The 27,118-nt window shown below is 40.3% G+C and overlaps 1 long non-coding RNA gene across 1 annotated transcript in view; it reads right to left on the reverse strand.

The window, feature by feature from the left end:
* The window catches only part of LOC120526859, a 179,287-nt gene extending 168,843 nt beyond the window's left edge, over positions 1-10,444 (reverse strand). The window contains exons 1-2 of the long non-coding RNA XR_005633200.1: positions 10,094-10,444; positions 5,309-5,360 (exon numbers count right to left, since the gene is read on the reverse strand). This is a non-coding gene — a long non-coding RNA (uncharacterized LOC120526859). The remainder of the gene's footprint in view (positions 1-5,308; positions 5,361-10,093) is intronic.
* Positions 10,445-27,118: the final 16,674 nt, after the last annotated feature.

A 27,118-nucleotide genomic window follows, 5' to 3' on the forward strand; every position in this document is an offset into this window, starting at 1 on the left:
CATGATTGTCAATGTAATTGTTTTGTCACTGTTGTGAGTGATGAGTGTTGCTGTCATATATATATATATATATATATATATACACACACACACATATAAACATATATATATAAACAGTACATATATACATATACACATATATATACACATACACATATATACATACATATATATATATATCCATCCATCCATCCATTTTCTAACCCGCTGAATCCGAATACAGGGTCACGGGGGTATGCTGGAGCCAATCCCAGCCAACGCAGGGCACAAGGCAGGAACCAATCCTGGGCAGGGTGCCAACCCACCGCAGGACACACACAAACACACCCACACACCAAGCACACAATAGGGCCAATTTAGAATCGCCATTCCACCTAACCTGCATGTCTTTGAATTGTGGGAGGAAACCGGAGCGCCCAGAGGAAACCCACGCAGACCCGGGGAGAACATGCAGACTCCACGCAGGGAGGACCCGGGAAGCGAACCCAGGTCTCCTAACTGCAAGGCAGTGCCGCCCATATATATATATATATATATATATACACACATACATCCACATATATATACCGGCTTCCCATGCCGGTCTTCACCCCCAGGCCGCCAGGAGGAGCTCTCCCGACAGCAGGATCGTGCCCCGATGTCCAGCAGGGCCTTATGGACTTTGTAGTGTTTATTCACAGCCCTGCTGGATACCTTGGGGCCACCAGGAGTCGCTGTGGGGGCTTATGGGCTCTTATGTGCCATTTGACCCAGGAATACTTCATGGTCATGTGACGGGAAGGAACGACGTGCTCCCGGGTTGAAGAAAAGGACTGATTGCCCTGACCCGGAAGGAATAAGGAACTGTGGACTGATGGGACAGGAACACCTCCGGGTCAGGGGCTATAAAAGGACAGTGCCTCAGTCCAGACGCTGAGCTGTGCTGGGTGGGAGAGGAGCAAAGTGCCTGGGCAAGGAGGTTAAGTGTTTTGTGAATAGAGTAGTTTATTGATATATGAGTAGTGTGGAAGGTGCTTGGTGCACACTGAGGAATAATAATAAAAAGTCTTGGACTTTTACCTGGTGTTTGGAGTCATCCCTGAGGGTTCAAGGGAGCACTAGCGCCCCCTACTGCCACAATACATATATATATATATCTACATATACACACATACATATACATACACACACATATATACACACAAATACATATATATATATACATACACACACATATATATAAACATATATATACATACATATATACATACACACACACACACACACACATATATATATATATATATATATATATATATATACACACATATGTACAGTCTTTGGGGTGCGAGCAACAGTTGCTGGGGGTGCCAGAATCCATGAAGGAAGAAAAATGAAAAAGATTATTTGTACAAAATCTTAATTTATTTATCCATTCCTAAATAATTAAATGGGCAGGCTATTTCGTATCAGTGCAATACGCTCTTTGTTAAAACGGATGACTCCCGCTCTTACGTGCAATAATATTTTGCTCTCCATAAAAATATATCCTGTTTAAATTATACAAGTTAGAAATAAAGTAAACGTTAAAAGAACATTCAAATTTCTTCACTTTTATGTAATTTTATATAAAAAATAAACTTAAATTTTAAATATCCCAAAAGATTTTGCTCTCCATAAAAATATATCCTGTCAAAATTATACAAATTCAAATTTGAACATGGTGCATAACAAAACCTGGAAATATAAATAATTTTTTTTCTTTTCAGCTATAACAAATCAAATCATTCAGTTGTCTTTGCTCTTATGTCATTTTATCAGAGCTGGATGCCTGGCATCTTTTTTTGGCAACACGTTCGTTTATGTTTGGTGTGAGGTTCTGTGTTGTGGAAATTTTCTCAGGATGGACTGCAGGTGCTCATCAGTGAGGCGACTCCTGTGTGCTGTTTTGTTAGTCTTTATCACTGAGAAGAGCTTCTCACACAGATATGTGGTACCAAATATGCACAAGGTTCGAGCCGCATGTAGACGGAGCTGGAGCATTTCTGCAGGAATGGAGTGAATAAACTGTGCGGGCCGTGCAGTATCGTACTTTGCCTTCAGTGTGCCATTACACTGCAGCTCAATCACCTCCATCTGAATCTGCACAGGTGCAGTTTCCACATCGACAGCAAATAGGTTGCGAAACAACTCAAAATTCTTTTTTTGTTCTTCAAAGTCACCAAAGCGCCCAGTCGGCCTGCACACTGTATTCAGGGGGAGCAGCCCTGGACAGTGCAATACCTCCCCCTGGACGCTAGATGGCCGCCCCCCTGGGCTGGTGTAGTGCCTCAGTTTCCCACAGGGCTCCCTGGGAATTGGAGTTGGGGGCAGCCCTGTTGGGTCCCGTAGGTACCGCCAGGGGGTGCTGTGTTCGGGACTCCTGAGCCCGTGTGGGCAACAGCTTCATCACACCTGGATGTGCTGCCGGATCCAGGTGACCTATAAAAGGAGCCAGTGACCACCACTCATCGGCCAGAGTCGGGTGGAGGAGGACAAGGTTGCGATGGAGGAGTGGTGGTGCCAGAGAAGAGTGTTGTGCTTGTGCTTTACTGGTGTTTGGGACTGTGTTGTGGCTGGGGGGGGTACAAGGAAGACGTACCCTCCAGCTGAAGAAAAATATAAATCCTTTTATTTTACACGTACCTCCCGTGTCCAATCTGTGTCGGGTCCGGCACTATATAGTGCCTTTACAATATATATATATATATATATATATTGTGGTCCCCGGCCGGGGCTGGTCCGTCCTGGTTATGCTGGAGGCCTCGGGTAGAGGGCTTGGAAGCCCAGCCCTGTAGGGACCCATGGCCACCGCCAGGCGGCGCCCCAGTGCCTGATTATCCCGGGAGCCCGGCACTTCCGCCACACCAGGAAGTGCCGGGGAGAAGACGACAGGGGACACCCGGATGGCTTCTGGGTGCGCAGCCGGCACTTCCGCTACACGGGGGTGTGTCCGTGGGAGATTGTCGGGAGGCAGCTGGAGCCCATCCAGGTTCCTATAAAAGGGGTCCGCTTGATCCTGCAAGCTGAATCACCCTCGGGGTACAATAATCTCCCACATGAGTATTTTCTATAGTTGAGAACACTTAACAAATAGAATATGTTACTCAGAATGTGTACTTATTTAACACCTACAACAAATTTAAAAGAGTTTCACGCACTGATGCCCGCCATTCTATGAGAATGTTACTAAATCTGTTATAAGCAGCCGAGTTCAAACTGTAATTGGACTTCATGATTAACTGACAATGTTTGTATTTTGTTCTTTCTACATTGCAGCTACAAGTTCAAAAAATAGTTTTTTTGTTTTTCCTTCAGGTATTCAGCAACAGTATTTATTATGTTTATGCACAGACAAAAAAAGAAACGTTTTCTGAATAGTACATAAGAAAATCTTTGGTTTTCATTTTTGCCAAAATATGTATCGCTAAAATACTTGATGGTGAGCATATTGGTGTGACGGGTGTGAGACTTGTCCGGACACCACCAATCGGAAACCACATCATTATAAAGTTTACGTGTTTATTTTCCACAAATAAACACAGTCCCAAAACACCACACAATGCACACAGCAACAATCACCACAATTAGACTTTAAATCTCTGTCCTTGGCCGCCAGTCTCCTCCTGGGAGCTTCGTCCTGCTCCCTCTCCTGACTCCAGCTCTCAGACCGTTAGGAGAAGGCGCCTTTTATTTCCCACCCGGATGTGCTCCCGGTGTCCAATGACGAACTTCCAGCAGCACTTTGTGGTGTGGCAGAAGTGCTGCACTTTGCACCGGAAGCACTCCGGGCGTCCCTGGCAGGTTCCTCTGCCATCTTGCTGAGTGTGGCGGAAGTAACTGTTTCCAGGTCCTTCGAGGCTTAAGTCGCCCCCTGGCAGTGGCCACGGGTCACAACAGCCCAGAATCTCTTTGTCCCTTTCCCCTGGTCCTCTTTTTGTCCAGGGAGGTTGTTCCCTCGTTACCCGGAAGCTTTTTATGCCATCTTCCGGTCCTTTTAGGTGTCCCGGCCGGGTAAGAACCCCAGCCGTCTGTGACACTGGAAGTTAATTAACTTCTCCTGTTTAGGCAACACTGGCATATAACCTGTTGTGTGACTTTGCTATATGCCATTTTTTAACTATTCAGGAGCGCCTTTGAAAATGTGCCTTAGGTGTGGATTTAGTAATGCACAGATGGAACATTTTGAAGCATAGGAAATAAAATCTTAGATAGAAGTAAATTGTTAAAATGAAAGAAAAAAATAGTAGAATAATTTAGAACCATATAAAACAAGTAAACACTATATTTAATATGATCTTTTACAAGCTTACGAGGAAATAAAAGGTAACCTGAAAAGGTTTAACATGTAATCAGAAAAAGTGCAGATTTGTAGTGGCTAAAAAGGCATACCAGTCCCATTTACTTACACTAGGCAAGAGATGGGCTGCAGAATTTGGTTATGCATGACATCCTCCAAAAGATGGCACAAGGTCTAGCTGACCACTGACATCAATTAAAGATAAAAATGGTTGCAATGTGGAGTGAATCACAGTGAAGAATGAAAGGTGCATTAAGTTGGCATACAGTATAGAGATAGGTATAGATCTGTTGAATCTGTTCTTCTTACAAAATTAAACCTGAACAAGGTCTATACATGTTGAATGCCCAGAGTATTAACTCCTGAAATAATGCATCCCAATCCGAAGATAATGAACTTGGGATAAATTTACAAAGCATTTCATAACTGGGGCTGAAGCATGAAGACATCTCTGTGATTCAAAGTCCAAACAACAGAAACAATGAAAGTTCCAACACTAAACAAATTTAAGGTCATGTGCACACTTTACAATGCTGAGGTTGATTACTTCTCTCAAGAGTGCCACATGATGCTGTTTTGCTGCTACATTTGTAGCAGTCAATCAGGGAAAGAAATCAAGGAAGGCTATTGACCATTCACCTTCTTCCTCCTGACAATAGATTTGCTCACACTGAACAGGCTGCTTTTACTGCAAAGACTATTCTGTGAAACTGTGGATTTAAAGCAATGACACACCCACCTCAATCCCTGGATCTGACCTATGCAACTACCACGTTCCCTAATATGAAGGGTTATTTCCGTAAGATGCACTATACCAAAAATTAAGAAAGTCAGCTACAGGATAGTGGTCGCACAAGCAAGCAGAAATTTTATTTAAATGGTGTAGAAAAATTATTTAAACATAACATGTCCCATTTTACTACTGTTTCTCCTAAAAGTTAAGTGTTTAGAAGGACTGCCTCATAATCCCTAGTCAAGCCTGAATCTCACCTCAGTCACTTGTGCGGGTCCACATATGCAGATGGTCTGGTTTTCCTTTCACCTAAAAATGAAAAAATTATGTTACTGAAAAAGAACAAGCACCCAATCATGGATTAATTACTATCTTGTGTCCAGTGCTGCTGGAAAGGGCTTGATCCTTTTGTGATTTTTAATTGGATAAAGAGGATCTGAAATTGGTTTGAGTATATTAATATAAGTCATAAAAAATAAACCTTTACACTAATGAAATTTCTAGCACAGTTACTTTCCAAAATTCATGATGAAATTGTATATTTAAAAATTAAATACAACTTTGAAATAATTTCCCACTGTACCGTTAACTTCTCATTTAAAACATTAACTTTAAACTGGAAATTAAACTCTGTAGTAGTTTATAGTGATTCTAGTTGAAGTTATGCATTAAAGTGTGCCTTGAGGTCTACTCTAAAATATAGGCAAGTTTAATTAAGCCTATAAATAAAACTCTGTTCCAAATGCAGCTAATAACATGTGTAGCTATACTTTTACAGTCACACTTCATATATTAATTAAAAAGTTAACAATTTTGTTTTTAAGGTTAAAAATATCAGACCAGTATTTTAGTAAATGTTGCTAATACAGTTTCCATTACGTTGATAAAGGAACTGATATTAGTGATACTGAAAAGCTTACCGTGGTTGTTCGAAATTTTGTTGGTGACAGAGGTTAGGGGTTAGAATACCAATGCATGGAAAAAAAAAACATCATAGACAGGATGTGAAAATTGTGGTTTAAGAATTTTTCTGTAATAAGAAAGAGCTGCACAAATAAATCAATTATAAATAATGGAGTATCAGCAAAAACTGTTTTTTGCATTAGTTTAGAATAGCTTTGCAATTCACCAGTAAGTAGTTCAGTATAATCAACAATCATTACCTGTCGCAAGTCAACAAAGGTTAGGATGATTAATAGGAGAAAGCTGATAGAACATACTGAACTAACCTCTGTAACTTCTTTCACACCTACAGCTGAGTTATATTGTGCTCTAGGAAAGTATATACCACTTAATATCCAGGCAGTGCACAAATATTATTTATAGCTACAGGACAGCTCAGTTATTTAAAAATATACATACAGCTTCACTTATGTTGTGGTGGTGGTGGATCAGTTTTTGACACCATAACACAGCTCTTAGATACCAGCTTCAATTGCCATTTGGGTAATTTGTGAAAATTTAACGTTTGAGAGGTTTCAATAGGGACTCCGCTTGCATACTGTGTAGTACATAGACACTTAGTAAATCTGAACTGACTGCAGTGCCGCTAGTGTATCTAAAAGCTGATTTCCCCAATTTGCACATGAACTTGATATTAGCATGTTGATCTGGGATTTGCTGCCATCTTATTTGGCAATAGTCCCAACCTTGCACCTAAAGCTGCAGGGACAGACTCCAACTTCCTACTTTTCCTTTTTAAACAACATGGGATTTTTTTTATGTTAAAGTAACATCTTTAATCAACTCACAAATATTCCAGATATTTGTAGATATACAAATGAACCTGATGTAACACTACAGAGGACAGATTCATAAAACTTGAATACTGTACACACAAAAAGAGAGGTTAAATGTGTGTATGCTGGTTTCCACACAAAACTTTTTATTTCTAAAAGAAAATTTGACTGGAGAACTTGCATATATTTCAGGAAACTTTTACTCATCTGTATGCAGCATTTTGGAGAATTGGGTAATAATTACACCATTAATCAAGTAGGGAAATACAGGCAAACCAGCTACATAATGACTCACACACATAATGATACATATTATGAAGGAATTATTATAATGTGTGTTGATGTGAAAAACATTAAACATTTAAAAGTGATAAATATGATGTACAGACTATTTTTGCTCCCTTAAGAGAGTGTAATTCTGCATATTTGCACTGAAGAACGATTTTGTTTTTTCCTCAATTTATATACAGTAGGCTACTTGCTGTCACATCTAAGGGAACTAGCCAACAGCAGCTTTATTCCATCATACCTATTGTGATGGAAGCCCTTAACCCTCCAATGAGGTGATATATTCAGTTTACATATGGTTTGGGTGTACATACATAAAAAAGAACATATTTTGCCAAAAGAAAAAAGGCCATTTGGAGGAGTGTCCAGTTTTTCTAGCATAATCAGAGCACTTGATTGCACTGAAATTACAATAAAGGCACCTAGCAAGAATGAAGTTGCTTTTGATAACCATAAGCATTGACATTGCCATTAATGCGCAAGTCATCTCTGATGCCAAGATGAGACTGATAAATGTTGTGGCTTGGGTAGCCCGAATCAGCCCATGACTAATCTATTTTGAGTCGGAATAGCTTTGGCAGATGTGATGGTACTATACATGGTGACTGGCTTATAGTTATTGGTGACAGTGACTGGCTGAACCCATCGTTTTTCATATGGCCTTTACTACTTATTGTAACAGCAATCATGTCATTTCATGTGCTAGGTTATAGTGGGTACCTGTTTAAACGCTGTTGTCTTATACCTTTCCCCAACCCCCAGAACACAGGGGAGTGGCACTACAATGCCACGCATACTCTTGCACACTCAGTTGCAGAGCGCAGCACAGGACTCAGTGAATCAGGTGAGAGGCTGCTCTATCAGGCAATAAAGTTCTACAACACTGATTACATTAGTACGAAGCTGGTTAGCATAGACCATATGTTTTTTTCAAGGTGGCAACTGGTCAGAGTTCAGGACATATTCACATTTACAAGATGATTGTGATTTAAAGGTTAAATTATATATAAATGTGCATACACAGGATTTATAAATAGGATTTTTTTTTGTTTTGGCTATATGTGTATTTTCACACTCAAAAAAATGCAGTTTTATAAATGAAACAATGAAACCCCAGGCATGTGTACATGCAGTTGCCTAGAGCAGAGCCAGTCTGACACCACACACAAAGAGGAGCGCTATTGCAGTTTAGCAGCTCTCCCATCCACAAGAGAGCAGAGAGTTTTTGTATTTTGGAGACCTCAAATTTCAAGCAATGCTGAGCACTGTGACACTAAAGAGCGAAAATTTCTATATATATATTTTCATAGTGTATGTAAAATGAGTAAATTAAAAGGCTATGCACATAAGGGTTCTCTAAAAATGATTCCCTAACTTCTTCCAGTCAATCCGCTGTAAGTGTTCGAGCTAAAACTTAATATACAAATAAAGTAAGATCCTGATGGCTAGCAAAATTTACCAAATTAACAGTAATGTTTCAAATTAAATGTCTTAAGAATAACATTCAATTCTGGATTGTGGTCTATATATATTGTCTCATTTTGGGTTCACAGCTGCACAAAGACTCAAACAGTCATTTTTAAGTGCAGTTTATTCTTTAACTTGTGAAAACAATATTGAAGTCTTTGAAAAATCAAACAGCAAACTTATTAAACTTCCTTAGACATCTTCACGCCATTCTAGTCTGCCTAGACATTAAACAAGTTCAAAACTGTCTTCTTCAGATATTTCATGCAGCAGAGGTGCTGGGCTGCAAACTCCAAGATACAAGTCAGAAGCCCCAGCCGAGAAAGAGGTGCTTGTATTAGACATTCAATAACGTATAAAGGTTTTTATTGCTGTGAGATAAGACTTGTGCAAAGCCTCGGCTGATCCTGCACTTGTTAAACTGCTATCTGTATGAAAGTGTGTTTTCTTTACTACTAAACTGTCTCTAGAAAGTGTTAATGCAGCCTGATTTATGACATTGGTATCTGCTCCTTTGGGCAAGGAGGAACAGGATGAGCACTGCCAGAGGCCTACAAAATGACCTCCAGCAGGCCACTAGTGTGAATGTCTCTGACCAAACAATCAGAAACAGACTTCATGAGGGTGGCCTGAGGGCCTGATGTCCTCTAGTGGTCCCTGTGCTCACTGCCCGGCACTGTGGAGCTTGATTGGCATTTGCCATAGACTACCAGAATTGGCAGGTCCACCACTGGTGCCCTATGCTTTTCACATATAAGAGCAGATTCACCCTGAGCATATGTGACAGACGTGAAATGGTCTGGAGAAGCCATGGAGAACATTATGCTGCCTGTAACATTGCTCAGCATGACCGGTTTGGTGGTGGGTCAGTGATGGTCTGGGGAGGCATATCTATGGAGGGACTCACAGACCTCTATATGCTAGACAACGACACCTTAACTGCCATTAGGTATCGGGTTGAAATCCTTGGACCCATTGTCAGACCCTATGCTGGTGCAGTGTAGCGAGAGTATGTAGGCAGTTTCTGTAGGATGAAGGAATTGATACTATTGACTGGTCCCCACGCTCGCCTGACCTAAATCCAATAGAACACCTCTGGAACATTATGTTTCGGCCCATCCGACGCCACCAGGTTGCACATCAAACTGTCCAGGAGCTCAGTGATACCCTGGTCCAGATCTGAGAGTCGATCCCCAGGACACCATCCATCATCACATTAGGAGCATGCCCCGATGTTGTCAGGCATGCATATAAGCACATGGGGGCCATGCAAACTACTGAGTACAATTTTGAGTTGCTGCAATGAAATTTCGACAAAATGGACTAGCCTGTTGCATCATTTTTTCACTTTGATTTTTGGGGTGTCTTTGAATTCAGCCCTTGTAGATTGATAATGTTCCTTCCCATCAAATGATGTGGCATCCTTTCATTCCTAACAAATTACCCAGTCCATATCAGTATATAGTATACAGTACATATATGGACCTGTAAGAGTAATTATTCACAATAAAACTTGTTGTCACCAAATAATTTAATAATGGTATTTACCTGGACAGTTCCAGGAGTTCATTTGATTCAAACACCAGTCCTTGTATTTTTCAAAAATTGTATGATACAGCCCTGTTATGTTCTGCCGCTTCCATTCCAGCCTGGATCTTCTTTTGCATCTTAGCCTATTTGTCATACTGTAATGAAATAAGAAAGTTCAGGAAAAGGGACAGATGAATGTATCATTCATAGACTAACAGCAAAAAAATATGGCCACTGAGAGGCATAAATAAAATAAAACTTGAGATTGTTTTTGTGCAACTAGTAAATAGGCCCACTTTGCCTATTCTTTAAGGCAATCATCTTCAACTTCAAATTTTTTTCAAGGTGCACTACTCCTTCAACTCTTATGCCAACTCACCTAATGACAACAGAGTCAAAATACTAAGGTTCCACAGGACATGGGAAGGGCCCATTAAGAACTTGAGAATGACTGAAGAAACTAACAAGGGAGTGAATACGGACCTCACAACTTTTTGACAGGAGTAGGTAAGGAGAAGAAACTGGATAAACCTCTGGCACTATCAGAATTACTAGATGCTATAAAGTCACTTCAAGGCGGGAAAGCAGCAGGCCCTGATGGCTACCCTGCAGAATTTTATAAGAAATTCTCCGCTCAGCTAGCTCCCCTCCTATTAGCAACATTTACAGAAGCTAGAGACAATCAAACTCTTCCTCAAACTTTTCGTCAAGCATTAATCACTGTCTTTCCTAAACAAAATAAGGACTTATTACAATGTGCATCATACAGACCATTTTCACTTCTGAATAATGACGTTAAGATACTCTCAAAAATTATAGCTAGAAGGATGGAGAAAGTGCTCCCTTCTGTAATATCACAAGATCAAACTGAATTTATCAAGGGTCGACACTTATCTTCCAATCTTCGACGCCTGTTTAATGTAATATACTCACCAACTAAATCAAACACCCCAGAAATATTATTATCATTGGATGCAGAAAAAGCATTTGACATGATTGAATGGAAATACCTTTTCACTACTTTCAAAAAATTTGTGCATGGATCAAACTACTGTATACTAATCCAGAAGCTTCAGTTTGTATCAACAACATTAGTTCAGACTACTTTAAACTAGAACGAGGTACCAGACAGGGATGCCCCTTGTCACCGCTGCTATTTGCAATCGCTATTGAACCACTGGTGGTTCACTGTCAAAATGCTGATCACATAAAGTGGATTATCAGAGAAGGACTGGAACAGAAAATTTCTCTATATGCAGATTATATGGTACTGTATATATTAGACCCACAAAATTCTGTGCCTGCAGTCTTAACACTAGAATTACCACAGCCTACAAAAAAACTTGTAGATCCAGCCCACCTTAAATCCAATCACACCTCTCCGCCAGTATCCTTTGTCCTCTAAATGTGCCAATAAAGACAAGCTGTAAGCAGCCAGCTATTCCATCCCCCCACCGACTTAGAACGGGCACGGACTTCTCCCAGCTCATGCCTTGATTGATTATCTGGGAGTAAAGTGGAGTTTTAGAGTGGAAATAATTGATCGTTTCTACAGTAATCTGCGTAAACACATTTGTGAAACAGAAACGTTTTTCATATTTTAGTAGTAAATGACAAAATGTAGGCATAAACTATATAATGCACTGAATAAGCTCCTGATCTGACTCTAAGTAACAGTGCCATCATACATTCACACCCGATCTAACAGCTACACCAGGCGTAAAGGAGAAAGATGTTACCGTTTGAATACAGGACAAAGTCCGGCGTCATCCTGCCAATCACCTGTCCTTCAAAGAAACAGCACGGCTTACAGAGTTCGCCAACACTACACCGTCCAGATCTAAACACTAGCGTGGTGTATGCGCCAAAAAAAAATTGGATTCTCATACTATTGCTCGCGTACTAAAGTGTCAGCAGGTATTTTTCGTGACAATACACATGTAATTTGTGAGCATGCCCCAAGAATAAAACTGAATAAAAACAATTCACATCCACACTCATTCTCAGTCATGCACAACACTCACACCCATGTCCACAGTTTTCCCAGTCTCGTTCATGCACAAAATCAGACACAGTATTCAAATAAAGAGGGGGTATAACAAAACAAGTTTGTACCTACCACATCTTTATCTGAAAAAGGCGTTACATGGGTGGGGAGGGGGTGTGGAAGCTTGAACGCGAGAGGATAAAACTGAAAAAAAATATTGACAAATACAAAAATTTACAGATGCAAATCAAATGTATGTTTTTATTGTATGATATAAACAATAAGAGTAGCTCACTACTCAAAATGGTAAATTTGGGAAGCAGCTAATATCGAAACTGCGACCTCCTGATTGAAAGGCAGCAGTTCTTAGCATTGCACAACGCAAGCTGTCATATCAACCGCCTACCGTAACCTGCTTTCTTTTTTCTTCAGTTAAATTCTTGAATAAAAGTGCACTTGTTTTGTTATACTTGTACCTTTTGTGAAAGTGTTTATTTCATATTTGTATTTCAGTTTTCGCACAATATACATTTCATGTCTACATTTTGTCAATTATTAGTAACTAGCAAAATACCCATGCTTTGCAGCAGCGAAGTACTGCCTTAAAATGTTTAATAAGAAGAAAATTAAACCTTTTTAAACTGAAGGAAAATATACCAATAATTATTTGTTAAGGATCTCTTTGTATACCACGTTGTCAGTTTGGCCCTCCAGTTGTAATATGACCAAGCTGTGCGCTGAGCTTACTCTTGAGCATGCAATGTACAGTTGGCCATGTGAAAAGTAATCTTGTCTCAAATCTCACAGCTTGGATTGCTGCTGACATAATCGGTTTGAGTTTCATGGTTTGTTTCAATTACGACAGTATTTGCAAAACTTGTTTTGAAGTGACATTCGGCATCTGTCAAGCATTGTAAGCATACAATCGGTTTCATCGATAACTTCACATCCAGCTTTTGAGAGTTTAAACATTCATAAACATCAAAGTGTCCACTACTGAAATCGTCACCTGTGAATCTAAGATGTTTCAGAGGCATTGGCGGTGGTTGAAAGGTGTAAAATATTTGGCCATTTCGGTACACTTGAAAGCGACAACCGAACAATTCAGCGGCAGCCATTAACTCACATGCAGAACCATAGGCAAAGGGCTTAAGCATTTCACTCTTATAGTGCTCCTGTGTAGTATAATTATCTCCTGTACAGTTATCAGTCCACACCGTGAACCTGTCCCAGTCATTCAATACATAAGACACAATGTTCCTCCGGATATCAAGAGTGAGCCTGATAGACATGTTAATGGAGGTACGGTTGGAACGATAAAGGAAATGGGTACCTGAACAATGTAAAGTAAGTCTAAAATACCTACACAATAACTATAATCATAATAAGCGAACAATAAAACAGCAGAGAAGCCGTAGATTAAATAAAAAGGCTGTAGGTATCAGCAGGGAGACGTGAATCCCGTGGCAAAGCAAGAAAGGGAATGTAGAGACCGGAACGACGGATGGCCTTATATAGGCAGGCAGCCAACAACGTGGGAGGCGTTAGGATGGGGGAGCCAACGCCGCCTCACACAGTGACCAAGCTGCAGGCTATGGACATATATATGTACTGTAATGGACAGCCGGGTCCCATGCCCGGTTGGGACGATCCTGCTGTATATGGTCCGGGGGAGCAGCCATGGACTTCTCAGTACCTCCCCCGGGATGCTTGGTGGAAGCCTCCCTGGTTTATGATGCCTGTTTCCCGCAGGGTTTCATGAGAAATGGAGTTCTCCCCAACCCTCTGGGGACCAGGGATGGCCGCCAGGGGGCGAGGCAGAGATAGTTAAGCCCAGCTGGTTTAATCATCGGGCCCAAATTCGGGAGTGCAATAGGGAACAGGTGAGCAAGCACCAGGAGCACTCCTGGGAGGGCCATAAAAGGAGCCGGCAACCACCACTCTGAGCCAGAATCGAGAGGAAGAGGACGAGGTTACCTGAGAGGAGTGGTGGTGCCAGCGGAAGGACTGCTGTGTTTAAAGTAAGGTGCTTTGGGACTGTGTTATACCTGTGGGGTTCATGGGGAAGACGTGCCCCACAGGGGAAGAGTGTTTGAACTGTGTTTAAGTGTTTGGGACTGTGTTGGGCCTGTGGGACACGGGGAAGACAGGCGCCCACAGGTGAAGAGAAAATAAAAAAGATTTCTGTTCAATTTACACGTGTCTCAGTGTGAATATGTGCCGGGTCGGGCGCTTTATATAGCCCCTTATTCACAGTACATAAGTAGGATTCAGTTAGCGTTGGGAACCCACATATCAAATTTCTTGAAGATGGGCTCATAAGTAACAAAGACCGTTGAAAATTTCAATATGGTGGCTGACAGTGGCATCATACCAACGAATTAAGTACGTACATTGGTTTCGGTTAGCGCAAGGAAGCCGCCTACCAAATTTCATGAAGATGGGGCCATAAATAAGAAAGTTCAACATGGCGGACGTTGTCAACCATTATGACCGTTACACGTAGAATTTCGAAATGAACCCTGCTTAACTTTTGTAAGTAAGATGTAAGGAATGAGCCTGCCAAATTTCAGCTTTCTACCTACACGGGAAGTTGAAGAATTAGTGACATTGGAAAGTTCAATATGGCAGCCGAAACTGGCGTCATACCACCAAAATAAGTACATACATTGGTTTCGGTTAGCACAGGGAAGCCACTTACCAAATTTCGTGAAGATGGGGCCACAAATAAGAAAGTTCAACATGGCGGACATTGTCGACCGTAATGACTGTTACGTGTAGAATTTCGAAATAAAACTTGTTTAATTTTTGTAAGTAAGCTGTAAGGAATAAGCCTACCAAATTTCAGCCTTCTACCTACATGGGAAGTTGGAGAATTAGTGATGAGTGAGTCAGTGAGTGAGTTAGTAAGGGAGTCAGTCAGTCAGTCAGTGATGGCTTTGCCTTTTATTAGTACAGATACATGAAAAAAGTTTCTGCGTTAATGTTTTTACAGAGATGGTTGATGACACTGAACGCACATGAAATGTATGTATTCTAAATGACAATGTACTTTTTTACCCAATAAAACTCAAGCACGCTGAGCATTGAGAAACGTCTTTGCAAATTGAATTGTGGCAGTGGGTGGGGGGATGGAATAGCTGGCTGCTTGCTGCTTGTCTTGATCGGCACATTTACAGGACAAAAGACGCTGAGGGAAAGGTGCGAATGGATTAAAGGTGGGCCGGATTTTCGAAGTTTCTCGTAGGCTCTGGTAATTCTAGTGTTAAGAGCACTTACAGAATTTCAAAAGATCTCTGGTCTCAGAATTAATCTGAATAAAAGTATACTCTTTCCAGTGAATTCTCAAGCATATAATATTAGATTACACACCTGTTTTATCTTGGTAGAGTAATATATGTATTGCTCTACTTTCCCCTATTGTATTATTAATATGCACCCTTAGAATGCCTAATCTCACAGACTTACCACTGTATATAACTTATCCCCACATTCCCTTCTATATCTATAACCTCAGGCAATTAGATGTAGTAAAAAGACAAGCAGGAGTTAAGTTACACATAAAATAATGTATTACTGATAATATTCATAAATAATAACAAAATGCAAAGTACATTTGAATATTGGCAACCATACAACCTGATAAAATGGTGATGTTTAATTCAGGTGGCACACAGACTTGCAGTTACTTAAAATGTCTCTAGTTAAGGCATCGTTGGTGCTCAGCTTTCAGCCACATGTCTGCTCAATATGGCTGCTGAGCTGTGCTCTTCATTGTGTTGTCTTCATCATCACAGGTTAGCAAGAGAGATGCTTCTTCATCATATGTGGTTAGAGAGAGATGCTTCTTCATCATATGTGGGTCAGAGAGAGAGAATGTGGTTGAGCAAGTACATTTATAGATGTTCTCTCCAATTCCTAGAACCAATAGGACATCATGGTACTTAAAGGCCTCTGAGACTAGCCAATTCCAAACAGCCCTACCTCAGACCAATGGGTGAAATAGAACATCTTATCTGCTGCCCCCCCAAGACCATATATTACACTAACCTGGCTTTGTGTGGGGGATGGGAGAAAAGACTTTAGCAAAGAAATGCTCATCAAACTGGTTTAAGACACATCCCCAAATCCTGTCGTAAAATTACAAAGAAAAGTGTAAACATGGGGGATAAACAAGAATGCCTCTCACCAAGGTACCACTAAATTACATTGGTTTGCCTAAATTATAAATAAAGACATACAAAACATTTATCAAGTTATATGCAAAATCTACATCACAACACTCCACCCGATGAATGTTTTGTACAATGTCTTTATAACAATGTCTTTAAATTGTTTCAAGAGTCTGATGCATAACTTGTGCATTGATTGGCAGTATTTGCTCTCCCAGTGTTAAAAGTTGTCCGTGACCATTTGTCCATTACATATCTTCTTTATTTCAAAGACAATCTGAAGAACTTGGAAGCGCTCCCGATGACTTGTATCTGCTCCAGCTTGCGTCAACTCTTTCTGCAGTCTTCATATGTCATCAAATCTGGTGGTTCAAAATGAGACAAGTCCACACCTTCCACTAAACTAGCCCACTACAATTTAGTCTATTGTGTGAATTTTTAATCTGTACTTGTTCTCTGTCTAACTGCTAATTAGACCCCTGTCCCAAACTATCTGTTTAAGCATATGCAGCTGTACAATTAACATCAAAATTTGAAAGGTAACATGCCACAGGTGCCAGTACAACCACTTCTGCCCAAGTGACAGCACATGTGCCACTGCATAAACTGTTCACAAACCAACATTTGGCCCCTCTGCACACATTTGGGGTTGACTTAGTTGCCTCTTGTGCTTTCCTACCCATGGTGCAACTCTTGACTGCCATCAGCCTTTACCAGTATAGGCTGGCATCACCACCATGAGACATCAAAGTATGCAACTCTCATCATTCCCCGTAGGCCACCCCTAGAGTTGTTTGCTCACCATATGCATACTCATTGTGCTAAACACCTCAGTTCAGAATTGGCCCACTGGTCCTGTGCCTGCACCACAGCCGACAATCTCAGCAGGGCTTCCATATTTTCCCAATTAGACTATACCTAAACATCGGAGCCCATATGTCTTGCAAATGTATCAGCTGCACCTGCTTTCCTGAAAAGTTCACCAATTTTCTTAGTATACATTTTCCTTAATATATTAATTATATTAATTATCCCACTTAATTAATTAATACCCAGAATGTATACTTTATGAGCCAAAATAATCCCCTTATTTTGGCATTCCTAACTGGTTTGTTCAGTTTCCACCCCTTGGAATATAAATTTGCTGCAGTAATGAACAAACCTTTCCTTTTAAACTATAGCTATTGTGACTAGTCCTTATTATTGCATGACTTGTGGACTTGTTACTCACTTAAACCCCAGTAAGTGGCTTTTTCTTGCTGTCTCTTCAATTCTTCTTCATGTCTTTGTCTTTAGTCTTTGCTTTTGTCTTTGTGTTTCTCTTTCTTTTTTCATTCTGCTATGTAGGCAGGTCTGCAAAATGGAAGGTGACAAAGCAGTTTCTGTCCATCTCATTTTCTTGGCTGTCGACCTGGTGCCAAAACTCAAACTTTGCTTCCAGGCATTCATTGGAACAGCTTGGCACTAGTGCCACGCCACTCCAATGTGCCAATGGTAACCCGATCTCCTGCATGGATTTTACTCTGCTAATTGCCTTCACTATTTATTACCTGCACCAAACCAAAGTCCATAAAAACCTTACAATAGAAGTAGCACTATTGCAAAAGGCCAGAAAATTGAAACAGAAATAACTGTTTTCCCTTTCCTGTCTTCCTGCGCTACCCTTCTATTTTTTTTCATTGCCTGTGTGTCCTTTTTTTATTGTATGGTAACTACTACCTGAAAGTGTGGGCTGAAACTCTCCAGAACCCAAGTTCTAAATCCAGCATTTCTCTAAAACTGACCTGTGTTCTTTACTAAAGACCAGCTCACTTTTCTCCATTTTATTGCATGGAGATTCATAGGCTGTCTTTTGAACAACTGGTCAGTCAGGTTTCGAATTACTGAACCTAAGTGTGTGTGCTTTTTAATTACTGCTGGCCCTAGCACAGCTGTTAGGACCTTCACACCCCTGTGCATTCCTGGCTTGCTGAGCTGAGCTTCCTGCTGCACCATCCCCCATCCTTTGTTCTTTGGCTTGTCCTGTTTCATTCAAACCAACTCCTAAACTGGTGCACTTTCTTTCCAACTCAGCCATTCTTGCACTAGCACATTCAGACCTTTCACACACAAGCACTTGAATTCCTTTCATTTCCATTGTTCTTTGTTTAAATTCCACACTTTCTTTACTCAGTACCAATATGCCAATATCCAGTTCATGCCCTCTAGTCAACAATTGCCATTCACACTCACCAGCTCTCTGCCTTCTATCTGATCTCTTTGTCCTAAATCAAATTTCAGTGCAGCACTGGTTACCTTTCCTAACAGTGGTGAAATATCTATCAGTGTAGCATGCTCTTTAAATACTGGACAGGCCTCAGAATTACTGGAGATTGTGGTGCAGTGGAGAATAAAGGAAGAAAACACCCTTGCTGTTTTCCTTCCTTTCATCTCTCTCCTTTTCCTCACACTCACATTCCCACTCTTTATCTGAGCACTCATCTGTCTCATGTAAGTCACCCACCCATGTTTTAGAGTTCCAGTCCGATCTGGTTACTGTTGCCCTAACTTTTACCATGGGTGGTTTTCTCTTTTTTCCACTTCTTTCACTGCTTTCTACTTTAGCAGTGGGTGTTCTACATGCTAAGACTTCACAATTATCACACCAACTGTTACATCTTTCAAAACTCTCACTCAACATTCCACAACTTTCACTTTCATTCACTTTGCTATTTTCTTCCTTATCATGATCTTCCTTATTACCAATAATACAAGCTAGTAAACCTCTTATAACAGCAGCTGTCTTCTTTAAACCTGATCTCTGTTTTCCTGCTTTTAATCCTTCCAGCCCCTTCCATTTTGTGGCACACTCAGCTCAGCTTCTGCTTTCTCTACCTGAACTACAGGTTTCCTAGCTTTAGCCTGCTTCCTCTGCCACTCCACTGGAAGATGGCTGACTTTAAAATGAACTTAGGCATTTCTAAGTCTACAATTCACTCTAATACAATTTGCCAAATTCGTTATGGGTTGGCCTACTTTTGCCCCTGTAAGCAAACATACACATACATACACAAAGATTCTAAACGAATAAGTACCGTATGAATGACGAATGCATGTCCCATCACTCCCTAGCACTTTAACCACTTAAATGCCGTATGAATGACGCATGCATCTTTCACCACTCCCTAGCACTTTAATTAGGGACTCACTACACCAGCACTAACAAACATGCGGGTGTCCTTGTGACACACATGAAGTCTCTACACTTTGTTGGTTATATTCCATTCAGCAACCAAACAATGTTTTACTTCCACCGCATTTGTACACTGGGTGCCCTAAAATTCACATACATAAACAAACACATACATCAAAACAGTATTTGCAAACAGGGTGCAAAACTTGGTTACCCAAAATCCTGCCGACTACGCCAATTGTTTTATCTTGGTAGAGTAATATATGTATTGCTCTACTTTCCCCTATTGTATTATTAATATGTAGCCTTAGAATGCCTAATCTCACAGACTTACCACTGTATATAACTTATCCCCACCTTCCCTTCTATATCTATAACCTCAGGCAATTAGATGTAGTAAAAGACAAGCAGGAGTTAAGTTACACATAAAATAATGTATTACTGATAATATTCATAAATAATAACAAAATGCAAAGTACATTTGAATATTGGCAACCATACAACCTGATAAAATGGTGATGTTTAATTCAGGTGGCACACAGACTTGCAGTTACTTAAAATGTCTCTAGTTAAGGCATCGTTGGTGCTCAGCTTTCAGCCACATGTCTGTTCAATATGGCTGCTGAGCTGTGCTCTTCATTGTCTTCATCATCACAGGTTAGGAAGAGAGATGCTTCTTCATCATATGTTGGTTAGAGAGAGAGATATTTCTTCATCATATGTGGGTCAGAGAGAGACAATGTGGTTGAGCAAGTACATTTATAGATGTTCTCTCCAATTCCTAGAACCAATAGGACATCATGGTACTTAAAGGCCTCTGAGACTAGCCAATTCCAAACAGCCCTACCTCAGACCAATGGGTGAAATAGAACATCTTATCTCCTGCCCCCTCAAGACCATATATTACACTAACCTGGCTTTGTGTGGAGGATGGGAGAAAAGACTTTAGCAAAGAAATGCTCATCAAACTGGTTTAAGACACATCCCCAAATCCTCTCGTAAAATTACAAAGAAAAGTCGTAAACATGGGGGGATAAACAAGAATGCCTCTCACCAAGGTACCACTAAATTACATTGGTTTGCCTAAATTATAAATAAAGACATACAAAACATTTATCAAGTTATATGTAAAATCTCACATCACAACAACACCCTACCTTTTATCATTGCAGAACAGTTTAAATACCTAGGGGTAAACATCACAAGTAAACATAAAGTTCTTTATCAACAAAATTTTGTCGTCTGCATGGAAAAAATTAAGCAAGACTTGCATAGATGGTCAACCCTTCATCTCACTCTAGCTGGAGGAATTCTTCCTAAGCATCTTTTTTATTTCAAAACATTCCAATATAGATCAATAAATCATTTTTAAGCAATTAGATTCAACAATAACCTCATTTATTTGAAACTCAAAACATTCACATATTCAAAGAGTGACCCTACAAAGACCAAAGGCAGAAGGTGGCATGGCTCTACCTAACTTTTAGTTTTATTACTGGGCAGCAAACATACAAGCTATAAGAACCTGGACACAAATAGATGAACATACACAGACCTGGGGCCTCATGTATAAACGGTGCGTACACACAGAAATGTTGCATAAGAACTTTTCCAAGTTCAAATCGCGTATAAAACCTACACTTGGCGTAAAGCCACGCACTTTTCCACGGTACCTCATACCTTGTCGTACGCAAGTTCTCTGCTCGGTTTTGCAAACTGGCGGCACCCAGCGTCAAAGCACTGCTACTGTTCCTGTGTGGTTACTCCTTATTTTCCTGGCGCAGCTTTATAAATACACTGAAACTAACCGCATATTGTTTATTAGTGTAATGCATCTGATTGTAATTAACCTGAAACAATATAATGGTCCACGGAATGGTCAAACTATTCTAAATATCATAACTGCTTTAGCGTTGTTACTCTAACTGCACCTTCTTCTTCTTTCAGCTGCTCCCGTTAGGAGTTGCCACAGCAGATCTTCCTTTTCCATATTACTCTCACTGCACCACTCTGAGTATTTATATCACTGTATCTGAGTGTAAACCACAGCAGCAGCTGATCGTAAAGAGAATTATCGGTATACAGCTTTAAGAACATGCTGTCTCAGCCACGGAAAAACGTTTCAAAGCCTTTCCTGTACGGACCTCGCGGTTCAGAAACAGTTTCATCCCAAAAACTATAAATGCACTCAATCAAGTGCTCCTTGTAGAACTGTTTGTACTTATAAGTACAATTGCCTCATTGTAAACTTGCACTACAGTTATAATATTACACAACTTGTGCCGCTTTATAAAGCGCGTATTTACATATGATGACGATATCATTTTTAAGATGAAATGCATCAAAATATGTTTATCATATTATACAGATAAAACTTTAACTTCATTTAAATAATCTATATTTTTCACCGGGACTGGCGTGAAGGATGTACTACGAAGATATTTCAATGTTCCTTAAACGTTTTGAAGAATCGGCACTCTAAGCTTAGAGATGGCTTAACATCTATTACAGAGCTGATTGTGTGGCGATCCACCGTGCATAAGATAACATATTGACATTGAACTTTCTCTATAGGACACAGAGCCGCCCATAAGTTCTGTTGCAATAAATAATTTCATTGAAGGTCGCGCACAATCACTGCATCGTGAAACCCATGTTTAATAACGTGCTTTAAGTGTCATCATGAAAATTATATCACATATACATCTCAGTATTTTAGTTATTCAAAGAGCTGTAATATCATGAATGTAATGGATTCTATGGCCTGTCGTAGGAAGAGAGCCGGTTTAAGAAGCAAGTAGTGATTCACGCACATAGAGCACATAGAAGATCACATACAAAACAAAGCACTTAACGTGCTATACTTTAATTACGATGTGATTTGAGAAACTGATTAATTAAATGATTTTAAGATGAAGTTTTTGATGTTCTATTTAATTGACAAAATAAACTACGTGATTAAAGTGGTGTCACACATGTGCGATTAGGAGGCAGTCAAAGAGCCTAAAGGTGAGTGAAACATCGCGAGATAGAGGGTTATCACGTGGTACTTACCCAAATCTCTTTTGGTCAACAGAACACCTGAAGAAAAATAGTTCCTCCACTTCCAGGTTCCAAAATGGCCGCGACGACGTCACTTCCGGCCAACCATGATGACGTCACTTCCGGCTCCATCAATCCACCTCACTTCCGTCCAATCATGATGACGTTGTTTCCGGTTCCTGTTTCCAACGTCACTTCCTGCCAACCATTTCCTGTACCATAATCCTGTTCTGTATAAAGCCGCCATTTTTGTCAAAGAAAGTTGTTCACTGTTTTACTTTTGAAACTCTGAATCATTTACATTCTTTATTGTCTGGACGACAATATATGGGGACGGTCCCCAAAACTTTGTTTTTGTTTGTGCTGTCTTCTTTGGGGAAGAATAAACACCACAGTGGACATTTCGAGATTGAAGTTGACATTTCGTGCTTTTTCCCCACCGTGTGCCTTTTTTTTCTCTGTACCCTAATAAGCTTTCATATGACACTCAGACAGTGGGCTATGACTTGCCTTTTCACAGTGACTTTGATATGTGACTTCTTTTTTATTTCCGGCACTGTGTGACTTTGTGAACTTGAGCTTTCAAGTTTCTCCACAACACTCTGTCACTCGATCAACTTCCTTTTGTTGTTTGTACCACAGTTTAAATAAACAGTATGTTTTTCCTTTGCCTCCACTTGGTATTTGCTGAAATTCTTATATTTTCCCCCATGCTTTTCCCATTGTCTTTTCACAGAAGGCTGAGCTTAAGGGTGATTTATATTAATTTGCATATTCAAAGAGGCGTAATTCTTGGAGGAGTTGGGGTGTTACATAAAGCGTATGCACGAGCGTTACTTTTCACTCTGACCGGGATTTATGTAGCGGAAGAACGTGAAAGTTGGAGTACGCACAGATTCATGCATCTGGATTTTTCTGCGCGTAAGCACATTTCGGCTTTTGTGCTTACGCCATGTTATAGTGCGAATTCTACGCACGATGTTATACAGGAGGCCCCTGGTCCACAATAGAAGTAAAATCCTGCAGTACTTCTATATTCCATGCTTTGTGCCCCAATAAATGAAAGTTATTGCCAATATACTAACAACACAATTGTGCTTCACTCACTCAGAATATGGAACCAATGTAGGAAGCATTAATTTGCTTAGAGATCTTTATATAGACAACATCTTTGCATCCTATGAACAATTACATTCCAAATTTAACATTCCAGGTACACATTTCTTTCACTATCTTCAAATTAGGAGCTTTGCTAAGCAGAACCTGCCCGATTTTCCTCTTCTTGCACCCTCATCCATGCTGGAAAAAATATTGCTCAATTTCAAGGACTTAGACACCAGCTCTGCAATTTATAAAATTATTTTACTGTCCCTCCCTTTCAAAGATCCAAGAGGACACTGGGAAAAAGATCTCTTAATCAATATATCAGAAAAAAAGTGGAAAATAGCAAGGCAGAGAATTCACTCGGGCTCTATATGCGCAAAGCATACAATTATTCCACTCAAAATTATATATCGAGCACACCTGTCTCGCCTAAAACTCTCCAAAATGTTTCCAGGGCAGGATCCAGCCTGCGAACCCTTCAATCAAGTTCCAGCCTCTCTGGGTCACATATTTTGGTCCTGCACCAAATTAACATCATTCTGGACCAAAATTTTAATTACCTTTCAGACAGTCTTGGTGTCACAATCCCTCCTAATCCATTAACAGCTGTGTTTGGGGTTGTTCCAGATGTGTTTAAAGTGGAGAAGGACAAACAAACTGTGATTGCATTCACTACACTTTTGGCACGCAGACTTATTTTGCTAAACTGGAAGAATCCTAACTCTCCTCTTTTAAGTCAGTGGGAAACTGATGTTTTATACTATCTGAAATTGGAAAAAATCAAATACTCAGTTAGAGGATCTGTACAGATTTTTTTCAAAACATGGTAAGATCTAATCAATAATATTTTAGAATAAGCTCTTAAAGCACCAAGGAAGCAATTATTTCCGCATTTCTTTTTCTTCTCCATTCATCTCTATTGCTTATCAAACTCATCAAGTTAGGTATGTTTACAAGCCTTAAGTTTTACCCCATTGGCCATGCTCTCTCTCTGTGGGGTGGGGGTTGACTTGTTCTCAATCCTACTTTTTGTAAAAATTGATTGATTTGTATGGAATGGTTACAATAAAATTAATTTAAAAAAAAAACTAAAAAAAAGAAAGTTGAAAAAGGAACACTGCAAGGCTGAGTTTAGGGAGAAGGTAAGACAGGCACTGGGTGGCAATGAAGAGTTACCAGACAGCTGGGCAACTATAGCAGAAGCAGTAATGGTGACAGCAAGAAGGATGCTTGGCGTGACATCCTGACAGAGAAAGGAGGAAAAGGAAACCTGGTGGTGGAATGGCTGAAGTACAGGAGAATATACAAAGAAAGAGGATGGTGAAGAAGAAGTTGGATAGTCGGGGAGATGCAGAAAGTAGACAAGTGTACAAGGAGATAAGGTGCAAGGTGAATAGAAAGGTGGTGAAGGCTAAAGAAAAGGCATATGATGAGTTGCATGAGAGGCTGGACACCAAGGTGGGAGAAAAGGACCTGTACCGATTGGCAAGACATAGGGACCGAGCTGTGAAAGATGTGCAGCAGGTTAAGGTCATAAAGGATAAAGATGGAAACATACTCATAAGCGAAGAGGGTGTGCTGAGAAGATGAAAAGAGTACTTCAAGAGGCTGATGAATAAAGAGAATGAGAGAGAGAGAAGGTTGGATGATGTGGAGATAGTGACGCAGAAAGAAAATTAGCAAGGGGTTAGTAAGGATAGCTATGAAGAGGATCAAGAATGGAAAGGGCTTTGGTCCAGATGACTTACCTGTGGAAGCATGGAGGTGTTTAGGAGAGATGGCAGTGGTGTCTTTAACCAGATTTTTTAATGGAATCATAGAAACTGAGAAGATGCCCAAGGATTGGAGAAGAAGTGTACTGGTACTGATTTTTAAGAATAAGGGGGATGTGCAGAGCTGTAGTAAATACAGGGGGATAAAATTGATGAGCCACAGCATGAAGTTATGGGAAAGAGTAGTAGAAGCTAGGTTAAGAAGGAAGGTGATGAATAGTGAGCAGCAGTATGGTTTCATGCCAAGTAAAAGTACAACAGATGCAATGTTTGCTCCGAGGGTGTTGATGAAGAAGTATGAAGAAGGCCAGCAGGAGTTGCATTGCGTCTTTGTGGACCTGGAGAAAGCATATGACAGGGTGCCTCGAGAGGAGCTGTGGTGTTGTATGGGGAAGTCGGGAGTGCCAGAGATGTACGTAAGAGTTGTACAGGATAGTACAGGATATGTACAAGGGAAGTATGACAGAGGTGGGGGAATTACATCAGGGATCGGCTCTGAGCCCTTTCTTATTTGCAACAGTGATGGACAGGTTGAGAGATTAGATTAGACAGGAGCCCCCATGGACTATGATGTTTGCTGATGACATTGTAATCTATCGCAACAGTAGGGAGCAGGTTGATGAGACCCTGGAGAGGTGGAGATATGCTCTAGAGAGGAGAGGAATGAAGGTTAGTAGGAACAAGACAGAATACATGTGTGTGAATGAGAGGGAGATCAGGTCACAGAAATGGTGAGGATGCAGGGAGTGGAGTTGGCAAAGGTGGATGAGTTTAAGTACTTGGGATCAACAGTACAGAGTAATGGGGATTGTGGAAGAGAGGTGAAAAAGAGAGTGCAGACAGGGTGGAATGGGTGTAAAAAAGTGCCAGGAGTAGTTTGTGACAAACGGTTATCAGCAAGAGTGAAATGAAATATCTACAAGACAGTAGTGAGACCAACTTTGTTATATGGATTAGAGACGGTGGCACTGACGAGAAAGCAGGACACAGAGCTTTTGGTGGCATATTTAAAGATGCTAAGATTTGCACTGGGTGTGACGAGGATTGACAGGATTAGAAACGAGTACATTAGAGGGCTGGCTCAGGTTGAACAGTTGGGAGACAAAGTCAGAGAGGTGAGACTGCATTGGTGTGGACATGTGCAGAGAAGAGATGCTGGATATAATGGGAAAAGGATGTTAAAGATAGAGCTACCATGAAAGAGGAAAAAAGGAGGGCCTAAGAGAAGATTTATGGAAGTGCTGAGAGAGGACATGCAGGTGATGGGTGTGACAGAACAAGATGCAGAAGACAGGAAGATATGGAAAAAGATGATTTGCTGTGGCAACCCCTAACGGTAGCAGCAAAAAGAAGAAGATTATGATGCCATAAAAATATTCTAATAATTGTAATATTAACTCTAAATACTGTTTACTATACACTCCAAGCAACAATAAACATATTGTGCAAAATTTAAATAAAAAAAATAAAGAGATTAAATATTTAACAAAAAACATAGTCTTCAATGTAAATGTAAACTAAGTAAATCACACTTCAGTCATTATTGTAAAAGTAAACTGAGAGCTCACACAAAATGGCACATTTCATCTAAACTAATAAAAGGCAAAGCCCTCACTGACTGACTGACTCACTGACTCACTCACTGACTCATCACTAATTCTCCAAGTTCCTGTGTAGGTAGAAGGCTGAATCCCTACAGCTTCCTTACAAAAGTTGGGCAGGTTTCATTTCGAAATTCTACACGTAATGGTCATAACTGGAAGCTATTTTTCTCTATTTACTGTAATGGAGGTG

The sequence above is a fragment of the Polypterus senegalus genome, chromosome 3, assembly GCF_016835505.1.
Source record: "Polypterus senegalus isolate Bchr_013 chromosome 3, ASM1683550v1, whole genome shotgun sequence".
NCBI lineage: Eukaryota > Metazoa > Chordata > Cladistia > Polypteriformes > Polypteridae > Polypterus > Polypterus senegalus.